The sequence below is a fragment of the Eschrichtius robustus genome, chromosome 1 (assembly GCF_028021215.1).
Source record: "Eschrichtius robustus isolate mEscRob2 chromosome 1, mEscRob2.pri, whole genome shotgun sequence".
Classification (NCBI taxonomy): Eukaryota; Metazoa; Chordata; class Mammalia; order Artiodactyla; family Eschrichtiidae; genus Eschrichtius; species Eschrichtius robustus.
This window is the reverse complement of record NC_090824.1, coordinates 194,101,403-194,110,496: the sequence shown is the minus strand read 5'-3', so window position 1 is coordinate 194,110,496 and position 9,094 is coordinate 194,101,403. Positions and strand designations below refer to the sequence as shown.

Here is a 9,094-nt window from a genome sequence, read left to right as displayed (position 1 = left end):
CCCTCCCCTGGCCCTAGAGCATTTATCACTGTGTGCAAGAGCTGCTTACTTCTCTGCCTCAACCACCAGATTTTAAAGTGTGTGGAGGCAAAAATGTTATCTGTCTTATCTCCTTCTATATGCCCGGAGCCTGGTCCAGGATAGGGTCCATAGAAAATCAAAAACCTAAAGTGTAGAGAAGTTTGGTTGTTTTTAACACTATGGAACAAAAAACCCCATTTTCAAGAAGAAATTTAAAAGCAGAAGATGAATATATGAAAATGGATAGGTTGGTGAAAGTCCAGTGGTCCCATTCAGCTGTGCACAATATTAATTGAGCATAGCTATATACGCCGTTATAGGAGAAACTGCAGGAAAACAAACAATGTATAAGATTCAATTCCTACCTTCGAGGAACCTAAAATAATGAAGTGATCATCATACTCTTTCACTGGCCTTCAAACATGGCTGACGTGGGAGAGCATTTCTGAGATCTGAGAATATCCTGTCTATGTGGGTTGGCCAATTCCCTCTCAATCCGCTAAGAACTCGAATGTTTATTAGATTGAAAGTTTCACCCTGGTCCCAGGGCCAACAGCTGACAATAGGGTAGTTTCCTAGTGCAAGGAGGGGTCGCCCACAGGATACCTAACCGACTCGGTGTGTTTCTGTGACTAAATACTGTGTAGGCATTAGCTCAGCAGGCCAAATGCAAGGGACAGCTCAGGGGAGAGGAAGTCAGGGGTGGAGCTGGGCGTCTCTGCTGGTGAGTGTGACAGCAGCCGCATGGGGAACATCTGGGTCCTGTCAGAGTTTCCCAGAGATCTCCTCTGTCCAACTGCAGCGTGAGCAAATTAAGATTGATAAATTGTATGGTTCTTTCTGGCTTTAAAGATCCCAGATGCGCTGCTAAATTAATGGATGCTCTATCTCCACTCAATCTGACACCAAAACAGAGCCTTGAAAATGTACCAGACCGCCACTCCCCCAACCATCTGAGCACACCCAGGGCAGCCCTGCTTCTTCGGCCTGGGTTCCTGTGTGCAAACTTATGTATTTAGTTGGCCTGTGTGTGTGTGCATATGTATACACATGCATTTTCAGACTAGAGCTTATCTTCACCGTAGGGCACGTGTACACAGTCTTGGCGACGAACATACATCTTGAAGCAAAAAGTACTCCACTGGCCCAGAGTTCCTTAAACACCAAACTGTCCACTATAGAATAACTCCAAGGGAGATGAGATCATCTGTGTCATTGGGAAACAATCATTTTATGCAAATGGAACACAGTGCTAATTCTATTACCTAAGACTGTTCTGTTCTTACTCTCTAGCACTTAGTTCACTAACCCGGTTCTCTACGTGGCTGACAGCATGTTTTGTTTCTAACAGTAGAAAAATAACAGTCAAATATACCTTGAGGAAGAGTCTTTGGGGCACTTAGCTAAAGTCTTCTGTCTCTGTGATATTCTAGAGATCAAATCCAACTGGAGAGTGGCCTCTTGGTGGCCATCCAGGTAGCCCTAAGCTTGCAACTCCAAAGGAAGTATCGCTTATAATGGTACTTCCTCTAGAATGAAACTGACTAGAAGGAAATATCCCTAACAAAGGAAAAGCGGTCTAGGAAGGCACCAAAGCCAAAAAAGAAGAAAGGTCCTGCAAATTCAGACCACTGGATTGTCTCCTTCCACCGTCTCTTTCTGATAAGGGTACTAAAGGGAAGTAGATAGAATTTATCCTCTATGATGTAATCCTCAAAAATCCTAAAATATTCCTAAACATCCCTAAATTCCCCGTCAAGGGTTGGAAGAATGACTTATAACAATGATTTTGGGGCTTCCCTGTTGGCACAGTGGTTGAGAATCTGCCTGCAATGCAGGGGACATGGATTCGATCCCTGGTCCCATGGGAAGATCTCACATGCCGTGGAGCAACTAAGCCCGTGAGCCACAACTACTGAGCCCGCGTGCTGCAACTACTGAAGCCCGCACGCCTGGAGCCCGTGCTCCGCAACAAGAGAAGCCACCGCAATGAGAAGCTCAAGCACCGCAACAAAGAGTAGCCCCCGCTCGCTGCAACTAGAGAAAGCCTGCGCGCAGCAACGAAGACCCAACGCAGCCAGAAATAAATTAATTAATTTAAAAAACAAAAGACAATGATTCTGTGTGCCCAAGTTCTTCTTAGCAAACTGTGCCTGGACACGGGCCCCAAGTCAGAGGCCTTCAGCGTGGGAACCACAACGGTTTCCTCAGCTGCTAGTTATTTGGTTTTCAAAGTTCTCCCATTTCCAAAGACCACTAATCCTATCAGCCAGCCAGCTTCCACTCATTCACTCACTCATTCGTTCATTCATCCAACAAGTACTCACGGAGCATTTACTATCCCACGTGCTGGGGTACCTTGGCGAAAAACAGCCCCATGGTTCTCAAGATGAGATGCCGGCACCAGGAGCGTCAGGATCACCTGGGAACTTGTTAGAAATGCAAATTCACCGAGGCTCTGCCTCAGACCTACTGAACTGCAAGCTCTCGGCGTGGCCCCAGATCTCTGTGTTTTAACAAGCCCTCCAGCAGACGCTGACGCACATCAAGTTGGAGAACCACTGGTGTAGACTAGACCACACTTGCTCAGAGCGTGCTTTCTCCTAGAGGAGAGCCGTAAATGACTACGTGAGATGTAATGTCAGGCAATTATCGATGCTCCTCAAAAAAAGGAAATCAAGAAAACAGGGGTAGAGTGATGGGATGCTATTTCAGCTGGGCAGTCATGGAAGGAAGACCTCCCTTCCGAGCAGTGAATGGAGTGAGAGGCTGGGACAGCTCTGCTGGCTCCGCGTCACAGCCCTGCATCCCGTTCCCTTCCGAGTTTCCAGGTAGATATCAGACCACACTGGGAAGACGCTTGTCTCACCAGCCATTCCAGAATGCCTATGGGAATTTGAATCCTGAAGAAAAGCAGAAATCTAGTACCTGCTCCAAACCTCCAAGGTCTGAAATCAGCAGATCCCAAAATAGCCAAGAGCCTCAGTGATTTCACGGAGACCATTTGTGACAGACATCAGGAAGAACTTCTTGACAGCAAAGATTATGAAAATACAGAAGAGGCTGCCAAAGAAGACAGAGGAACTCTTTCCTGGAGGGAAGATTATTCTCCAACACTCATGGTTCAAGTGCAGTTTTGGTGGGAGGTAAGCCTGAAACAGACGGTACTTTAGGGTCACAGTTATTCCCAAGATCATAAACATCTGCTGTATCACTTTTTCCAACGCTTTTTATGAAAATCCTCAGACATACGGAAGAATAGGAGGACGATCATACATAGACTTATCATGTAGATCCAAAATTTTTAACATTTTGCCGTATTTGTTTTATCTATACAGATGGAGATAATAAATATTGCAAGTCATTTGAAAGTAAATTACAGATATCATGTAATTTACCCCTAAATTACCCCTAAATATATAATCATACATCTCTTAAAAATAAAGCCATTTTCCTACATAGTCACAATATACCGTCCCAAGGAAATTATTGATAATTTTCTATTATCTGATAATATCTACTTCCTATTCAAGTTTCTGCAGTTGTTCCAAAGGTGTCTTTTACTTACTTCTTTAGGGGAAGATTGCAATATGCTTGCCTTGTTTGGGTAGAGATTTGAGTTCCATTTGGTTTTAAATACACATGTAGATACTGACATTGAAATAACATCAAAATTTAATATGAATCACACCAAAGCTTAATATGGTGATGATTACAAACCCAATAGTTATGACTAATAAACAGTTCACGGAAAAATGTGAGAAAGGGAAGGAGGGACCCCAGAAAAAGAGACTGAGTAGCTTGTAAACTGAATGTTTGTGTCTCCCCAAAATTTGTATCTTGAAATCCTAACCCCTAATGTGATGTTATTAGGGAGTGGAGGCTTTGGGAGATAATTAGATATGGGAATGGAGCCCTCATGATATGATTAGTACCTTTAAAAAAAAATGAGAGAGCTTGAAATCTGAAAAAGAGGGGATATATGTATACGTATAACTGATTTACTCTGCTGTACAGCAGAAACTACCACAACATTGTAAAGCAACTAGAATCCAATAAAAATTAATTTTAAAAAACCGAGGGAGCTTGTTTCCTTTCTCTATCTTTCCCTCTCTCTCTCTGTCTCTGTCTCTCTGTCTCTCTCTCTCTCCCCACCCCCAGACATGTGAGGATACAGCAAGAAATCAACCGACTATAAACCAGAAATCGGGCCCTCACCAAACACCAGATCTGCCAGCACCTTGAACTTCAGCCTCCAGAACTGTGAGAAAGAAAAGTTTGCCATTTAATCCACTCAGTCTGTGATCATTTGTTACAGCAGCCCAAGCTGACTGAGACAGAGGCTGAATGTATTCATTCATCTATTCAGCCAGTAGGCTTGCCCTTGGAAATGGGGTGATGTGCAAACCGCACTACCCTGTGATCTGGGGGTCAGCTGGGCCAGTACAGGAGGAGGGCAGGAGAAACGGCTGCTACGTAAGGAGGATCCCTTCCTTGGCTCAGGACTACCCATCACCTACCTGTTTCAGCTTACTGCCATCCATGAAAAATCCTTTTTTATAACTTCTAATATGGGATTTTAAATTTGCAGTGGACTCACTCATGGTCTCTAGGGGCCCTTTGTCTCGGGGAGGTAACCTGGGCTACTGGTATCAGAGTGCCAAGCAGAGGGGTGCTGGATGACCCTTGTCAGTGGACCAGTAAGTAAAGGTGCTGGATGACCACCTTTACCCAAGGTCGTCTTGGATAGAGGCTCAAACAGAAGAGCCAGGGGAATAGGATGCCAGGTCAAGGAGTGTCTGGGCCACGGTGGATGATTCTTTGGCTACTTGAGCGTGTGTGTGGATGGGGGAAGGAAGACATCTCTCTGCATCCCTTTTTGGAGGGATTTGTCTAAAAATGGGCACACAAGAGACATAAAGCTTGACTCTCAGGGACAAAAGTCATCTGTAATACCATAATCATTGAACAGAATGCTAGAAATGTAAGAGAATATGAGGTCTGTTCATTTAACAAATATTTATGGAACATCTGTTAAAAGACTCAGGAATCTGTTAGACAGGTTAGGAGACTCAGGCAATCAATGCTGGCTGGCTCTGCCCTTCAGAAGGTTACAGAACAGCAGGAAGGAAAGTATCAGTGACTTTCTGAGGACACATAGCTATGGTGGTGGTACAGTAACACTTAAAGCATAAGTTTCTTAATTTCCCACCCAAGGCCGTCTCCACCAGCTCATAGTGGCCTTGGTGAGATTTCATTTTACATCAGTTCTTTGTTAGTGTCATTCCATGTAAGTTTCAGGTCAGAAACTTAGATTTGTTCCCTATTTTATCCCTCACCCAGTGGGGAACACACATGCTGTGTATCTGACGCATGATAGGTGTGCACAATACATTTTTTAACTAAACGAACATGCAATTCTAAGGTCATGCAGTATATTACAATGTCTCCTCGCATGCTGTACTGAACACTTCCAATTTGTATTTAACTTGCTTTCCCTACCACCCTTTACACAGAGGTAGAAGAGATGATGATGATGACTTTAAATAGCTAAGGATATTTTGTTCTCAGATCTGGCCTTACTGTTCAGAAGCGACTTTATTCTCCTGTTAGTCTTAAGTAATGAAAACCATACAGGCAGAAGCTATTTGATCCAACTCTTTGGGGTAAAAAATCAACACTACTGCAACATTAATGCAAGTTATCGGTGTAGCTTAAATGCTAATCCATTGATCCTCTTTCCGTTTTATTAAAGCAAGAAAAATCACATCATAGATTTTCTGTGACTTGACAAGAAACCAAAGCCATGTCTAGATAACGTGACTAGTTCATGTACCACTTGGACAGTAGCCTAATCGGCATTTAACCCAAGCAGTATTCTCCATAGTAAACACAACTTAGAAACATAATTTCCATTGTTGCTGAAAGCCTCTTCTGGGCTTAATTTTTAACTCTGATTGAATTTTCCAAGGCAGTGAATGCTTTTTCAGTCTCCTCTCAGTTAGAAACATGCCAGTCATTTGGAATAAAGAGTTAATAGTTATCGAGACTTTGGGATTCTTCAGTCTGTGAGGTCACTTTTTATAATAAGTTTAATAACCAGGCAGATAGCTCTCATCTACGTTCTTAGTGTCTCACAGTAACGGGAGAGGCATTGTCCAAACTCCGCCGTTTACTTTTTTTATTCTATTTGCAATTATTTCAAACGCTCTCCGGAGAGGTTAGGGCATCTTTCTGTGGAGGTGGGATATCTACCAGCAATGACCAAAATCTTACACCTGGTGTTTCTCAGGCTCAGTTAGAAACTCCAGCTGAGCTTCTGGTCCTGGCTGGGCGTCAGCGGAGCTGACTTCCACGGTGCCATTTCATTAACTCACTCCAGGAGACAATGCGGTCCGCAAGGAGACTTTGTCCCTCCATGTCTGCTGATCAGCTGCGGTGAGAAGGGAATGATCCCTTGGCTCCAGTTTCACTGGGCCTCATCCTTCCCTCAAGCCTTTTAACACAGGTCATCACATATCCTATTTTCTGTTTAGTGTGGTGAGGAGGGTGAAAGGACCGGAAGGGGTGGGTGAGAGCTCGGACCCTCGGTGGCTGGACGGGGTCCTCTGAGCCCTGGATCTCTTTGCACACTGTGCTCCTACCTGTCAACATCAGCCACTGGCTTTGCTGTCCCAGCACCCACGGATCAGTTACCGCTCACAGTCACAGGCTTTTAAGAGGGAGCAAAGCTGGGGGCAGGATGTAGGCAAAGACACTATCTAAAAGGTGCACAAGAGCCTCACCTTCCATCCTTTGCCCAACAGCCCCAGGCTCACCTCGAATCTCACCTGCTACCCCCAGACCCTCTTGACCTAAGAGGCATTTTTACCCAAATTCTGAACATCAGCCCTTCTCTCTTCTGCAGAGGCTGCAAAGGCTGGGCCCTCTCTTGCCTCAAGGGTCAGGAGCCCTCATCCGGGAAGAATGACCAGCTCACCTTCTCACTCTCTAAAGCTTCCTGTGCTGGGCTTCCCTGGTGGCAGAGTGGTTAAGAAGCCGCCTGCCAATGCAGGGGACACGGGTTCGAGCCCTGGTCCAGGAAGATCCCACGTGCCACGGAGCAGCTAAGCCCATGCGCCACAACTACTGAGCCTGTGCCCTAGAGCCTGCGAGCCACAACTACTGAGCCCGCGTGCCACAACTACTGAGCCCACGCGCCTAGAGGCCACGCTACACAATGAGAGAAGCCACCGCGATGAGAAGCCCGCGCACCACAATGAAGACCCAACGCAGCCAAAAATAAATAAATAAATTTATAAAAAAATAAAAAATAAAGCTCCCTGTGCTGAGAGAGGCTGACGGCCTTGGGTTCACCTGAGAGGAAGCAGCAGGCCTGCACCCCTGGGAGCCATGCACAGTGGGATGGGGCACCCGGCCTGGCTGGAACTGCTGGAGCTGGTAGGAAGGGAGCTTCAGAGAAGAACACTTCCTGCCCCCAAGATGCCTTTCTGTGTGTCCTACAGCAGTGCCCCAAGAGGATTATAGTCAAGTGTTTCTGAATTGTCCGGTTGGTACCTAATGCTGGAAGATTCCTCAGAAGTGATGAGTACACACCAAGGAACTAGTCTCACATTCTGGCTCCTTATCTGGGCAGGTTGCTTTGAATCACTCAGGGGCTCCTTACCTTGACAAGCATGGCCTGGCCATCTGGTCCCGGCCTCACTCTCCAGCCTGGGCTCACAGGCTTCTTGCTCTGGAAACTCTGAACTCTTTGCAGTTCCTTGTAAACTAGGCCAGGAGTCCAAAGATTTTATCTGTAAAGGTCCAAATATAAATATTTTAGGCTTTGCAGGCCCTACAGACTCTGCAACTTGCACATCTTGCATATATACCTAATGCTCTATTTCTATTTGGTTTTATAATCATCTGTTTTTATATACATTTCCCCATCAGACTCTGATTTTGCAGGCAAAGATTATTCATCTTTATATCTTTGTATCTCTAGAATCCAGCAAGTATCTGCCATATCTAGTGTTGAATGAATAATTTTTAGTGAATGAACCAAACAACAATACCAATGAAAGTCAAGCGATATCCCCTCCCAAACTGCCTCTAAAAGAAAACTGAAAGAAAGAAAGAAAAAGAGAAAGAAAGAAAGGGAGAGAAGAGAAAAGAAAAGGAAAAAAAAGAAAAGCCAAGACAGACAACAGCCAAATGCCAGAACCTGGGAGTAATTTACACTAACTTTAAGTCATTCAGAACTGAATGAAGAAAAACAATCAGCTGCTCACGTGTGCTACAGATAGAGAGTCGTCTAGACCTGCCAGGAGAAAAGAGCTTGAACTCATTCTATCTGCCTCTGGACTCAGAGACTCAGGGTCTGTAACATCTGGAACAATCATTTCTTACACATGTAGATTCTGCTTTGGGGGCAGTGAGCTGCCATAAATTCTCCCTTCCCCCTTTATTCCTACCTATTTTCTCCCTAACTTATAGCCTCCCAATCTTCCTGTCCATTCAGATATCAGACAGAATTCCCAGAAACAGTGGGGCAGGAAGTGGGGAGAAGATGTGGTCCTCCTACAGATCACAGTGAATGCAAGGAAGGTGCTGCAGTGCACAGTCTCCCCTGGGTTAGTTTTTCAGAGGACGGGGCAGTGAGTAGAGTAGGAAATAACTTCACCTCAGCTCATCAGAATCACAGCAAGTGTGTGCCATGCTCAGTTCAAAACTGGAACAATACAGAGAAAACTACTAAAGCCCCTGTGCAAGGATGACACGTAAGTTCCTGAAGCATACTTTAAAAGTTTATGCTGTGTGAATCTTACCTCTCTCTCTCTCTCTCTCCCTATATCTATCTATCTATCTATCTATCTATCTATCTATAAACTAATAAATGAATAGGTGTCTCCTCGACCCTGGAAACTGAGCTGGGAGTTATACACATTAAGCAGTCCTTTGGCGGTAAACCTCAGGATGTACCATAACCAGCATTTGAGTGGACAGTAAACATAGCCAAGAGCAATCTTCACTCTCTATAGCTATTGTTCTAGAATAGAAAATAAGGAAAAGAATCCCAGAAAGTCAGTAG

The 9,094-nt window shown here is 44.7% G+C and overlaps 1 non-coding gene across 1 annotated transcript; it reads left to right on the top strand.

Annotated features, from left to right (window-relative positions):
* The first annotated feature begins 8,706 nt into the window (after positions 1-8,706).
* LOC137749877 (U6 spliceosomal RNA) lies at positions 8,707-8,815 on the top strand. The gene has a single exon (XR_011070311.1). It is a non-coding gene; the product is annotated as a U6 spliceosomal RNA (small nuclear RNA).
* The last annotated feature ends 279 nt before the right edge of the window (positions 8,816-9,094 follow it).